We start from the raw sequence: 15,568 nt of genomic DNA on the forward strand, positions 1-15,568 counted from the left end.
AATTAAATATAAGGATCATCTTTTAGCCAGTCCCTTGGTTTTCTTTAACTTTGAGGTTGTTTCCTCTGCTTCCAAAATATGAAAGCATGGTTAGTCATCAAGAACAAGACAAAGTTTAGTTTACTTGGGGTCGTAAAATGTTAGTGCTATAGGGGATATCGGAGTCAGGCAACCAAAGCCTAGAAAAATAAAAAAACTGACCAAAGGACAAATAGCTGTCAGAGTAAGAATGAAGAACTGAGATCTGAATCTTCTTTCAGGACTATTTCCTCTTCATTAGCTTCTCTTTGGTTGTTCTCTAGATTATTATGGTGGGAAAAATAAATGAGTTCTTTTTCTTGTGCCATGTGAGGAGTCATAGGCGCACATTAATACTACATGATGCAGACATAAAATTGAGTTCATTGCGGAAAATCTCAAAAGCTGACCAATGGTAATGCACACACAATCCCTGGAATTCTCTTTGTCCTATGATTCAGGCTAAGCAAAAAAAGGCCTATATGCACTACAGCTGACGTTCTGGTGTAGAGTATCGTTGCCAGATGAAATATAGCATACCCAGTTAAATTTCAATTTCAGATAAATATTAATTTTTAGTATAAGTATTCCCAAATATTATATGGAACATACTCGCATTAAAAAATATCTTGTTGTTATTCTGAAATTCAGATAGAATGGGACAGCTTCTGTTTTTCTTTGCTAAACCTAGTAACTCTTGTAGAGTTTATATTTACAATAAAATTGCTGATTTTCCAACCCCTGGCATGCTCTACACATTTATGGGATGGGTACAGTGAGTATCTATGTGATTCTGCACCTGTGCGGGCCCCCGGTTGGAAAAGTGGCCCTGTGGGAAAGAAGGAGCCTTTGCTGCCTACTGCTTGGCATCTGACCTTTGTTGTTTTGAGCAAAGTTGGACCTGCTAAGCCAGCTCTAGCAGGCTTCCAAAAGTGGGAAGAAGATGATCCCACAAGGCCTTCAAGATATGCTTCTCATCATTTTAGAAAGCAAAGATAGCATACTTAGGTGTTGCTTGTCTCATCTTAAACATACAATAGTGCAGATGTTTCACATATGTGAAAATGTTTAAAATACAGGGTGTGCATTTGTCCTCAAAGACACAGGCATGAGTTGATCTCAGAAGTCCAATACATTGTCCAAAGTGTAAGTCCACCTTAGAGAGCATTGACCAAAGCACCCTGGGATGTTCGCCCGAGACACCATTAAAAAAGGTGATGGTTAAAATATTGGGGAAACATCAGTGAATAAACAGACTACTTTAATGAAGGGCTTCAAACAAATACTTTACATACTAATAAGCATTTCACATCTCCAAACTGGGGACATGGGGTATGCCATTTTCTATTTTCTCTTGTAACTCTTCAACCATAGGTAACTCATGTTTCCATAAAACAAACTTTGGGAAACACTCCTCACAAATATGCCCTAAGTAAAGAAATTGCTACCTCTGAACATACTCTTTTTATACGTCAGTAATATTTTTTTCTGTTTAGTTAATCAATATCTCTAGTATTGAGTGCCTACTTGACAGTTATTCTGTTAACACTAAGGGTATGAAAATATGTAAGATGGAGCTTCTGTTCCCTGTTGAGTGAAAAGATGATTGGTTTGTGCTTTCCATGGTTCTGTGAGATACAGCTTTTTGTAGTGTTTGTACATTGGGCTTTGTTTCCTAAATCTAACCCATCTGTGTGCTAGCCGTTCGGGTGTTTTCATAGATAGTCAGCGTGTCCTTTTAAGTATCTGATCAGTGAATCCTTTCTTGATTTTTTAATCATTTTTCATAAGACATAGCGTTGAGTGCTTCTTCTTTGGATAGTTTTTCAGTTTATTGATCGTCCCTCCTCAGAAGAGAGAACATAATTAATTTCAATATCTGTGACATACATATGGTCTTTTTGGGTTACAAAAGACCTGCCTTGTTATGATATATTTCTGATAATGTCTTGATTTTTGGGGGCTGCACTTCAATGTTCATGTGTATGATGTTTATAGTTAAATAGAATTATGTAAGCCTTTGTTTTTAAAACACATGATGCTATTGAGCTTCTGTTTGTGTTTGTGTAGAGTTCTTTTACACATGTGTAATACTTTCTGTGCTTGGTGAATTTAAATGTATCAGTTTTTTTTCCTAGTGTTTCAGTCTTCTAGTCTTTTTTAAGTATTATATAGCATATGATTAATTAGCTATAGTTTCTTTCTTCGTACAATTTACAAATTAGGTGTTGTCTATATTTGTATGCACCTTTAGGGAAAAACTGATTTGGGAAAGGCTAAGGATTGATTGTGTTTTTAGTATCTGAAAATGTTGTCTACAAATAACATTTAGTATCTACAATGTTATTTGTGATCAATTAATGGTAATTCTTTGATAATTCGATAACTGACATATACATCTAATTGAATAATATTTTAACTCAGTTTCTTCATATTTTTTCTTCTGATATGGGAATCTAACAAATGCTTTGCTTAACTCCATATGTTCCATGTGTACATTTTTTCTAATCATAGAGATATAATTTACTAAATTATTGAATATGCTAATTCCTTAGCTATATCAATGTCGTAAAGTATTAGTTAACTTTTCTTTCCCCAAAATTGGCTTTAAAATATTCTACTAGCCTCAAAAAATTAATAATGTAAAACAAGCTCGTTGTGGGTAGCTTAAACTTAGACTTACAGATCAACTGACTGGCTTGACCATTTATATATAATATAAAGTTTTCTGACCTTATCATTCATTGCTCAGTCCCTCAAGATGTAAATAAATCAAGAGAGATTTGAAATTTATGCTGTAGACAAGAAATGCACATAAAGTTTGCCTTCACAAGTTGTTGAATGAATTTAAATCAGGTCCTATCCCTTTTCTAAAATAACCATACAAACATAATTATGAATTACATTAAAACCAGGTTTTATAATTTAATCCATATATAGGAGCTTAGTCCCCTTTTAAGTATTATTTTAAATAATTCTATGCATAAAACGTTACTCTTCATTCATCTATTATTCCAACTTTGTTATGCAAGTCATCACTGAGGTCCAAGATATAAAATTATGTGTTTTAGGAACAGGTACTAACTATTTGAAAATCTATATCTAATCATATAGCAGTGAACTTACAGAAACTTAGTATTTCTGGCATGAGCTATTCAAGCCAGTAGCTTAGAGTTTGCAGTCTTAATTTCATTGAATTCTAAAATATTTTCATGATTATTTTGTATTTTAAAGCAATTATTTGCAAGTATACATTTTAAAATAAAATTTTGCTCCTGAACTTTTATGACACTAAAATTTGTAAAGTCTATAAAATTTATAAAGTCATGAAGCAGTTTTCTAATTAATTTATGCATTGTACATGCACAAGGCTTTAGAGATAGAAGCATTCATGTTCATAGTTAAAGAGTTCCCCGAAACAATTATAACTGATTATTTCTTGTACTGAAATAGTGTCTTCCCCTTTAATTTAAAAACTAGCTATAAGACCTTGAAAATGTAATATAAGTTTTCTAGGCCTCATATTCTCCACTTGTAAAATGCGGAAGTCAGAACATCTGTATTGAAGCCTCTGTTGGATGAGAAGATGAAGACACAGAAGGTGTGCAGCCTGTGTCAGGTGACACCATTGGCCATCACTCACTCTGACACAGGAAAATGCTGGAGCTGAGCTTGGGTTTTCTTTCTTTCTATCTGATCATAAACTTTACCTATACTATTATTTCTTTTATTTCATTGATAACTTATCCATTATAGTTCATATATTTTATTATAGTTCAGAGAGAGTACTGTGGGTTTTTTTTGTTTGTTTCTTTTTTGACATCTTCATAAAGTAGAAGACAACAAGGGGGATATCTTAGTTTGTTCTGCTTCTATAACAGAATATCATATACTGGGTGGTTTATAAACAACAGAAGTTTATTTCTCATAGTTCGCGAGGCTGGAAGTCTGAGATCAGGGTGCCAGCATGGTTGAGATCTGGTGAAGCCCTCTTTCTGGTTTCAGATCTCCATCTTCTCATTTTATCTTCCAATGGTTGGGAGAGGGTGATGCCTTGGTGAGGTCATTTTTAATTAGAGCACTAATCCTATTCACCAGGGCTCCACTGTCATGACCCAGTCACCAACCAAAAGCCTCACTTCCTGATACCATCACATTAGGGGTTAGGATTTCAACATATTAGTTAGGGGGCCGGGGCACAAACATCCAGTCCGTAAAATGGAATTAACATCCATCAGAGGAAGGTTAAAGAAAATGTTAAACATGTTAGCATGGCAGGGAGTGTGTACCACTTTAGTGTATCTGTTTTCTCTTTCTCCATTCTTCTTCTTTGAATTGTCATTCCACAAGGTTTGATATAGGGGGAAATAGGACTTGAAAACAGTGTTTGGCTTAGTGAGTATTTTCACAAATGAGACCATTGGACAGAATTATACCCATCTGCCAAGCTACTAAAACCAAGCCTTGAAGAGGTCAGTGGGTACAACCAAGGTGCTCCATTACCCTCTTTCTGGTCCTGAATGCTACTTTTTCTTCTGTTCCTAGAACTGTAGCTCTTGAAGACATACCAAAAAGGAAGACAATTGCCAAAACAGTTCTGTAATTTTTTTAAAAATAATTATTTGTAAAAGATTTATGAGAATCCTTCTATACAATTCCAAAATTAGATACAGAATGATGTAATGAAGTTTTTTTGGTTAACAATGTTAAATTAGACAAAGCTGTGTTAATTCATCTGTCACGAAGTACGGACTAGATCTCTCTATTTTGATGAGTTAAATACTGTTATATTTTTACAGTTTTTGCGTGTATTGTAAAGGACATTCGAAAACGTTCTTGACTATGAATCTCTTTGTAATTACTCCATGCAAGTTCATAACGAGACATTAAGAAATATATAAACAGGTCCCACTAGGATACCTTTGTGCCAAAAGACCTGAATTTGTAGGACAAAGTTGACATCAATCTTTCCCTCTCAAATGCACCCCGTTTGCTTTGTGTCTTCTAGACATATGAGTTATCCCTTGAGTGTATGTAGTCATTTGGGTGTATGTTATCGAGTAGCAGAACACAGAATTTTTTTTTTTTTTTTTTTTTTAGCAGTAATCTTGAAGGAGGTGAGACTTAAAATTCTACTTCCTACCATGAGCAATTACTTGGGTTTTAGCTACTTGGGAATTATTTATTAAACACAAGGTACTTTCCATGACACTGAATCATATGGCATGCACACCGAATATGCAGCACCAAATCTGTTTACAGAAACCCTTAATACCCTGTTCAGAGTAATCAGGCTTTTTTGATGTGGGGATGTTTATGAGACTAAATATTTTTCACGTTCAGTATTGTTTTGGCTTTTATTGCTTAGACTTCGTCATTCTTTGGGAAAATATGAAGGTCATAAAAGATAATATCTCTTCAAAATTGTGTAAGTTTGAAAAACGAAACTGTTTCAAGGGATTTTGGTTAGCTTACTTGGCAAACTCATTAGAAAGAGTGGCAGTAAGCTATTATACTTGGACATATCTAAATGAAACGGAATATTAGATACAAACTTCTGCTACAGATCTGCCCTTAATTTTATTTTTGAATAAAAGAATCAACTTTATGAATGAAAATTGCCATGGAAAGTTCTTAATGAACTAATTCCTTTGAATCATGTGTTAGTTAGCTATTGTTGCATAACAAATTACCCAAAAACTTAGTGATTTAAAACAACATTTATTATCTCACAATTTCTGTGTTCTCTGGCTCTGGGCATTTCTCAAGGCTGTAGTCATCATCGCAAGGTTCCACTGGAAATGATCTGCTTCCTTGGTTCACTTAGCTGGTTCTCGGAAGGATTCAGTTCCTCTGGGCCATTGCACTGAGACCTTAGTTCTTTACAAGCTCATGGATGGAGGTCTGCCTCTGTTCCTTGCCATGGGGGCCTGTCCATAGAGCATCTCACAACATCAGAGCGAGCAAGAGAGAACTACTAAGGTGGAGGTCACAGTTTTCTGTAACATCATCACCAAGTGACATCCCATCACTTTTATTGTATTTTCTTCATCTGAAGCAAATTACTAGTTTCCACCCATACTAGGGGGAGTTGATTACACAGGACTTGACGACCAGGAAGTGATTATAGGGAGCCATGTAGATACTGCCTACCACAATAATACCTGAGCGCTAATGTAGGCTGAGACTTATATTTCTTGCTACCCACTCCATGCTAATTAAGGGGTTTGTAACCTAAGTAGGGCTAGAAATGTTTACATGTAAAAACACATGCATGTAAATTACATATGTGTGTGTGTATATATATTACATATGATTACAGACACATACATGTCATTTTTCTCTTGACATGTGAATAGAATAGGAACAGCTAGAGAGGGTTTAGCAGGGAGGTAGAGAGCCAAAGACATAGAAGCTTATTTTTATGTTATCTGTACCATTGTTTTTTAAGGAGCTTGATTCAGGTCAGATTCATATCAAATGCATTGGGGACATATATTTATAGATAGGCTATATTATTTCAATTCAGGTTAGTAAAGCTAGTATTGCAAAATAATTGCTATGAAATGGTGGTGCTGTATTTGAGAAAGTTGCTACCCATTAAGAGCCCATAACCCGAGTGTTATGTCTCAGAGACTTGGAAAAGAGATTCCAGGAAACAGAATTGCGGTAGTAAGTCTAGAGGACCAAAGATAAAAGGAAGCTGATGAATCTGATTAGTGGAATCCAGTTGGTCATCCTCAGGAAACACATGTTTGTGGACTTACAGAAAACACTGAGAAACTTCACTGGGAGTCATCTGATTTTCTAGAAACTGTCCCCCCAGTAAAACTCCTGCTGTTTTACCAATGTCAATGAAGAGCTGAAAATAAGAATTTTTGTCTTTGTTCAATTTCTGATATTTTGACTCATAAAATAGAGAAAAATAAACCTGACAGACTGAAAGACCAAAGTGAATAATCAGTTCCTGAAAAATGGAGAGTTTTCTAATGTATGTGGCTTTATTTCAGCCCTTTGAAATAAAATGTGTTGTATATATCCTGCTCACAGCAGTTTTATGTAGACTTGCCTTAAATAACATTACAGAAAGGGAGATACCTTTACTGTTTATTTTCATTTTATGGACCACTAATTATCCAAACTGCAGAAGCAGCTGTACAAAGAACTTGAAAATTGCAGTGTTTAACTGAATCAAGTAGAGAACATCATGTGCATGCTAGAGGACTTGAAAACATCAAGTAGGGTGGGAAGTGAAACTAGATAGGAGAAATGTGAAGCCAAAATAATTATTTTAAGTTTTGACGTTTTATGTCAATGGCAATAATTCTGAATACTTTGAAATATTTGGAGCCTATTGACTTGTTAGATATTCCATGTCATTTAGATTAAGGGTAATGTTTCCAAAATCTGAACTTTCTAAGGACTGTTTACCAGGAATGAGTGTCAATATTAAAAAAAGATAATAGTTTGTAAAATTAGAGCATGTGTTTATATTATCTCTGAAAATCCTATCAGCATTTCTGATTATGATCACAGTGGAAATAGAAAGGGACCTTCTACACTGAGAATTAGGGAGAGATGAGTAATGTTTGGCATGTATGTTTGTGTATAGAAAATGGTGAGGTTTATTAGTTTTCAATTCATCTCATTACTCACCTTTGACAGTTGGTAAGGAAAATATATTTTAATTAAGCTTCAACTTCCTCTTACTGAATGCATAATGCCAATTATATACTAATGCTATTAGGAAATGAGTTGGTTTAATAACAAATGTATCTGCAGTAACTCTTTTAGAATCTGGATTTTAATGACATAAAAAACACAGATGTTTTACAAAGACACTATTCATAATTATTATTATTACGCTTTGGTCATTGTTTATATTTTATATGTTTTCAATCACTATATTATGCTGAAATCCTGAATCAGGAAAAATACAAGTAAATAGTGTTGAGAGTACCACAGCTAATTTACCACTTTTTCCAGCTAAAATTATAATATACTAATCTTTTATGTTTTTACTCTATTTCCTTTTTTAAAAATGTGGTTCTCAATCTGTATTTATGGCCTAAATGTTTCTAAATCATAGTAAATTTCATAACTAGGCCACAGATATTCCGCTATATGGACAGATTTTTATAAAAAGGGGTTTCAGGAACACAAGAAATTAATGTTTACTATTGGACATGCTTTACATTTTTTTATTGTTTACCACAAAGACCTTTTTTGTTGAAAGTATTCAAAGAAAGGAAGTTTAATTTTTGTTTATAGGCTTTCAAGCTGAAATTAGGGCAATGTGAAATGTATTAAAATAGGGACCATTAAACTAATATATATATATATATCACCTACTGGTATGTCCTTACATTCAGTTTGCAGGTTTGAGCCAAGCTTATTCTACGTTCTTACTATAAAGGTAACAGAAAACAAGATTTTGATTCTCTATTGAGCATATGCTGTTGTGAAAAGATACCAACTACCAAATACCAAGCTACATATAAAACTCTTTTATTTAATGTACTGATGCATAAATTTATAGTATTTTAACGCATCTGCATTATGATATATATTTCTAGTTTCTTTCTAGTGAAAAGTCAGGTCATTTCTTGCTTGTCTACCAGGTAGATGTCTGAGCCTGATTAAATCTGTTTAGATTTGAATTTTAAATAGGAATAGTAAGTTTTGCTAAAAGAGGGTGCCAAAGAAAGTATACACATTTTAAGAGAGGAAAAATCTATTAAAATTATGCTGATGGTAACCACTTTGAGCACCTCTTGTAATTGCAGAAATCAAACATGACTTGTATTCATCTTTTGTTATAGGTATATATTATTACAATTTTAATACAGTTTTTTTTCTTTCTTAAAATGTGTATACATTTTTTGGCACCCTGTATATAGGTACTAGAGTTTAAAATAATTGTGCTATATTCTTCACCATCTTAATCCAGTTATCCCTTTATTAAACTTCTGACTTCATATTTAAGATGTTTTAATGCAATTAAAGGATTTATGCTCTTCAGGGAGGATGGTCTTTCTCTCTCTCTCTCTCTCTCTTTTAATTTAAAAAAGCCTAGCATTAGTACCGATTATTAGTATTTTTCTGACCCTTGTCTGACAAAATAGGCTAAAGCATAAGAAGTTGCTAAAAATTCATTTACTGAAATCTCAGTTCTGTCCCATGAAGAGAATAGGCATGATTCCTAAATCTAATAATTTTTTAGATGAAGATGTTCCATAATTTTCCCAAAATATGCTAATCATAGAGCAAAGAGTAAAACATGCAATGACAGATTTATCTGAACCTTGGTAGCAATTCCAATAATGGAAGCATTGCATTTAGCCTGAAAATTACCAGTTGAAGATCTATGTAAACACAGTAGGGGAGGGGCTGACTAATTTTCAGCAAATGACCCAGTCAATGTGATTTCAGAAAGCCTCATTCATATTTTTTTAAAGTTGTGCCTTGTATTTTGTGGTTTTCATTTTTCTCATAAACTAAAAGAGCATGAACATGGCTTTACCAGCAACATCAACAAAACATGGATTTCTTCACAAATATACTTTCTCAAGTCCTGTAAATCACAAGTGAATTACCTTTCTTACCTTTCCTCATTTTTTTGCTGATTGTTTTAGTGCCTTAGAATGGAACACGTTTTGTTTTGTTTTTGTTTTAAAGTATATGCAAGAGAAGCCCTTTGCAAGGCATCGGGAGTAAGTTAAATGTTGGCTGAGATCTGACTTTTACCCTTAGGGAAAGGTTTTACTGGAAGAACTATATCAGATTAATTGGGTGTTAAAAATGCATAACTTTTGTATTTTGGAGTTTAATTATTTCCACAGATATGTGTTTCCCAAAGGTTAGCAAATATGACCCTTGTGGTAAATTGATGAAAATAAGTAATGGGAAACAGCTATTTTGCCTTCTACTGCCAGCGTGGCTGGTTTTGTGGAAGTCTCTGCCTTCTAAAACCCTATATAACGCACTTGAGATTACAGATCTTTTCAACTAGTGTATCTTTGGAACTTTACTGAATAAGAAAGCATATGTGGAACCTAAAGAACAGAATAAATGAGCAAATTAAACAGAAATAGTCTCAGATATAGAGGAAAAACTGATGGGTGGGATTAGGAGGGGCGTGGGGATGAGGGAGAAGGTAAGGAGATTAGAAAGTACAGTATTGCCACGGGGCTATGAAAGACAGTTTGGGGAATATAATCAATAATTTTGTAGGGTATCAGATGGGCACTTGTCCTGGGGAGACCACTTCGCCAGACCATTGCGCTGTACACCTGAAGCTGAAGCTGAATAATACTGAAAGTCAACTATAATTTAATATATATATAGTCACGGGATATGGAGTACAGCATAGGGAATAGAGTCAATGGAATTGTTACAGCTATATACAATGTCAGAGGGTAGTAGATTGGGGGATGGGGGTTATCATTTTGTAAGGGGTGTAAAAGTCTAACTATTATATTGTTTTGTACACCTTAAACTACTACTAATAATAATAAAAGAAAGCATATGTGTTAAGACAAAATAGCAGAGAGCTAGCTCATCTAGGTTTTGTGAATAGTTGAATTTCCTGACTGACTGAAATTTAAAAATCTAAAAAGCTTACCAAGTTATGATTTTTTAAAAATCTTAGAAAAGTTACAGAAATTACTAAATTTGTGTCTACTGTTATAAATCCCTGACTTTAAAAGGTTTATGAAAGAAGAGATTTTTTTTCGCCATGAACTTTCATTTAATTTTAAATGCTAAACTTAAATGGAAATTTTATTGTTATTATTATTTTATATTATTATTATTATTTACTTTTTAAAACTCTATTTGCCAATAGAAAAATTTTAAAAAGCCAGACTGTAGGAAACTTATATTTTTAAATTATAAAATAGTGAAATGCTGTTCTCATAGTATGATCACCATTTCCTGACTTTCTTGGTTTATTTTGACGCCTTGGATGGGAAGAAAAAACACATTTATACTGTACATAGAACATCTCTGTAACTTTCTATGAACATTTTCCTTTGTATAGCAGGATAGAACAGATGCACTGAAGATACAAATATAGGTATATATTTGTAAAATACAGTGGGTGAGTTTCAGAATGCAAAGGATGGCATGGAAACACTACCACCTACAACAAAAGAAAAATCCAACAATGAGGAAGTCACTGATAAAGGAATTCAACTATTTCCAAAGGCCACAGAACTTCCATATGACCCAAGCAGTTTACAGGCTCTGAGTTTGTAACCTCTAAGATTAATCTGTGAAAACATGTGGGGCCTAGCCTCTACGTAAAACATTTATTTAAGGGTCCATGGCGCAGAGGCCAGCAGTGCCATCATTACGCATTCCGGTACTGTGCAGTCAGAGATACATGTTTGCTTTTCTTGACCAGGAAGTGGTTTCTTTGAAAAGTACAAGGAAAACATAGTGTCTGTCTATGTGTCTGTGTGTCTGTATTTTCTGTCTATGCCACTGTTGCAGGTAGAATTATGTCTTCCAGCTTTTTTGTCCTTTCCAGTGGGGTTTTTCTGTAGTTTGGCACTGCGATATACTACCTTTGATTACGGGATCCAATCAGAGTGGATATACTCAGAAATCCATTAATGTGATTAATGTCTTCCTAATCATACGTTTATTTCCTAGATTAGCCTTATTTCCTGTAATTTCACAATTTTTGAGTCATATCTTGAATAATTATACTTTATAAGGAGCCTGAAATCCTTGTATTTTTAGTCTGTCATTTGCATGATTATTTTCATTTTCTTTGATTGCTTTTGCTTGAAGAAAATGAAATTTTGATTTTTTTATGTCATATGCTTTTATTATGTCATATTTATTTTATCTTGGACATTAACCCCTTATTGGATGTATCATCAATGAATATTTTCTCCCATTCAGTAGGTTGTCTTTTCATTTTGCTGATGGTTTCCTTTGCTGTGCAGAAACGTTTTAGTTTGATGTAGTCCCATTTGTTTATTTTTTCTTGTGTTTCCCTTGCCCAAGAAGATATATGAGAAAAAAATATTACTAAGAATAATGTCAGAGTTCACTGCCTATGTTTTTTTCTAGGAGTTTTATGGTTATGGGTCTTATGTTTAAGTCTTTAATCCTTTTTTATTTTATTCCTGTATATGGTATAAAAAGGTGGTCTAGTTTCATTTTTTTGTATGTATTAAGTGGAAATTTTAGAATTGTGTAATTCTCATCAAGTATCCAGTTTGTCTTAGATATGGAGATTAAATTACTGCAAATTTACAGCCTTTTCAGAGTTTTAATTAGTTTATATTATTAGGATATTAAATTTCATGTATTTTCTAATGCTTATGCTTATGATATTTTAAATGAGAAACATGTAAAAGATTTTGGCCAAAATACCAAATTTATTAAAAATTTTATTTTAGAAAGGAAAATGTAGACTGTACTGATTGAAAATTGTGAAATTGTAACTTAGGTAAATATATTAGAGATTTTTAATGAACTATAAAATAAACATATACTTGCCAGAGTATAATATATAACAGACATTTGAACTTTAGTTTCATCTTTAAATTTTCAACTAGTTACTTTAGTATTTCGAAAATAGTATTTTTTTTGGTCCCTCAAACATGTTATCTATTAATAAATATGTGTAATTCTTTTTTTCTCTTAATTAAATTTATTGAGGTGATGTTGATTAGTAAAATTATATAGGTTTCAAGTGTACATTTCTATAATACATCATCTATATATTGCATTGTATGTTTACCACCCAGAGTCAGTTCTTCGATTGCATGTATTTGACCCCCCTTACCTTCTTCTACTACCCCGCTCCCTCATTACCCTCTAGCAACCACTAAACCGTTGTCTGTGTCTGAGTTCTTGTTTCTTTGTCTCTCCATTTGTTGCTTTCAGTTTTATATGCCAGATATGAGTGAAGTCATATGGTTCTCAAAATTTTCTGTCTGACTTATTTCACTTAACATGATAAGCTCAAGATCTATCCATGTTGTCACAAATGACAGTATTTCATCATTTCTTGTGGCTCAGAATATTCCATTGTATATATGTACCACATCTTCTTTATCCAATCATCTATTGAAGGAAACTTTCGTTGTTTTCATGTCTTGGCCACCATGGATAATTCTGCAATGAACATAGGGGTACATGTATCTTTACAAATACATGTTTTCAGATATTGGGGGGTTAGATACCCAGAAGAGGGATTGCTGGGTCATATGGTAATTCTATTCTTAATTTTTTGAGGAAGCTACATATTGTTTTCCATAGTGGCTGTACCAGTTTACATTCCCACCAGCAGTGTATGAGGTTTCCTTTTTCTCCACAACCCCTCCAAAGTTTATTACTTGTCTTGTTGATAATAGTCATTCTAACAGGTGTGAGGTGCTATCTCATTTGCATTTCCCTAATAGCTACTGAAGTTGAGCATTTGTTCATGTATTTGTTGACCATTTGTTTCTCTTCTTGGGAGAAGTATCTGTTCAGGTCCTCAATCCAATCCTTAATCAGATTGTTTTTTGTTTTTGTTTTTGTTGTTGTTGTTAAGTTGTATGTGTTATTTATATACTTTGGATAGTAGCCCCTTCTCAGAGGCATTGTTTGCAAATATCTTCTCCCATTTGGTTGGTTGCCTCTTTGTTTTGCTCATGGTTTCTTTTGTTGCGCAGAAGCTTTTTGGTTTGATATAGTCCCATTCATTTATTTTTGCTATCACTTCCCTTGTCTTTGAGGTCAAATTCATAAAATCCTCTCTGAACCCAACATCCATAAGTTATTACCTATGCTTTCTTCCATGTAATTTATTGTTTTAGGTCTTATGTTAAGGTCTATAATCCATTTTGAGTTAATTTTGGTATATGGTGACAGATAATAGTCTACTTTCATTCTTTAGCACATGACTCCCAATTTCCCCAGCACCATTTATTGAAGAGGATTTCTTTTCTCCATTGTGTTTTTGGCTTCTTTGTGGACAAGTGTGTGTGTGTGTGTGTGTGTGTGTGTGTGTGTGTGTGTGTGTATTTTGGTTTGTTTCACTGATTTATTCCCTGTATGGCGCCTGGTACAATGTAGGTCCTTAATAACTATTTGTTGATTGACTAATATGTAATACACGGATGAACACATACTTGCAAGTATTATCAGAACATCATAGATTTGAGTAGTATCTTTACAGTACTTGTTTAAAGTACTATACTTCTCTGAAGGTTTCTGTTTATGCTGCTCCTGTTGTGTGTGTTACAGTGGGCAAGATATTAACAGAAAAGTGGTTAAGCTATATAGTATTTATGTTATTATAAGTTAAATTTATAGAGGTAAATGTTCAAGTCCAACTTGCAAACCAATATTATTCTATTTATTTATTTATTAAAATTTTTTGTATTGGGGAATATTGGGAACAGTGCATTTCTCCAGGGCCTATCAGCTCCAAGTCTTTGTCCTTCAATCTAGTTGTGGAGGGTGCAGCCCAGCTCCAAGTCCAGTCACCGTTTTCAGTCTTTAGTTGCAGGGGGCACAGCCCATCATCCCATGCAGGATAAGCCAATATTATTCATAAACATGAGTGCCATTTGCCTTATCCCAGGGATTCAGAAATAGTTTATTATGGAAATGCTCACTATAGTAATTTACTGTATATTCAAATGAAAGAAGTAAAATAATGTCATCTCAATATGGAGCAAAAACATTATAAAATCCATCACTCAGTAATGATAAACTCTAAGCATACAGTGGGTAGAAGTAACATTGCTTAACTTCATAAAGTGATATAGCAACATTTAAAGCAGACACTAAACTTATTAAGTGTTAGGAACAACACCTTAAAATAAAGAATAAGAAAAGAATAGCCACAATCACGATTTCTGGTCAATCTTGTACTGGATGTACTAACTAGTACAGTAAGAGAAGAGAGAGAAATAGAAGGTTAAAAGATTAGAAAGTAAGAAACCAATCTATCACTATTTGCGAATAATATGATTATCTACCTAGAAACCTTGAGAACCTATAGACAAATTTTTAAATTTAGTAACAGAAAAGTTTTGCATATAAAATCAATATACTAATATATTTTATTTTAGCATATGAGCAACAAACTGTTAGAAACTTTAAATGCTACCTTTTATGAAATAGAAATATACTAAATGGGGTGTGTGTGTGTGACATATGTATGTGTTCCCATGATATTTTCTTCTTTCATCTTAAATAATCTAACCTAATGATTTTAGCTGATTTATCTTGCAGTGAATTTTATTTCTTACTGTGCTTATGTGTATTGATGAAATTATTTGTATTCATTATTAGACATAGCTCAAAAATAGTAAGAGAAAAATCTTTAAAGAAAAATAAAAGCAGAAACTATAAAACAAGAATAAAACTCCCTTTGGATTGGGAGATTTTGGCACAGTCCATTTTCTGGTGAATTGTTAAGCAACAACAGTTTTTGATATGTCCTAGATGTTTCTGTTTCAGATTCTGCATTCTTTCTTACCACATTTGTGTGTGAACATTTGTTGTTAGGTACTTATTTTGTCGCTTAAGGGAA

At 33.5% G+C, this 15,568-nt stretch overlaps 1 protein-coding gene across 2 annotated transcripts in view; it reads left to right on the plus strand.

Moving 5' to 3' along the window:
• CRPPA (CDP-L-ribitol pyrophosphorylase A) overlaps positions 1 to 15,568 on the plus strand; it is a 217,447-nt gene that overhangs the window by 123,838 nt on the left and 78,041 nt on the right. The window lies entirely within an intron of this gene.

Source organism: Rhinolophus sinicus, chromosome 4 (genome assembly GCF_057876585.1).
Source record: "Rhinolophus sinicus isolate RSI-liver-muscle chromosome 4, RSI-T2T, whole genome shotgun sequence".
NCBI lineage: Eukaryota > Metazoa > Chordata > Mammalia > Chiroptera > Rhinolophidae > Rhinolophus > Rhinolophus sinicus.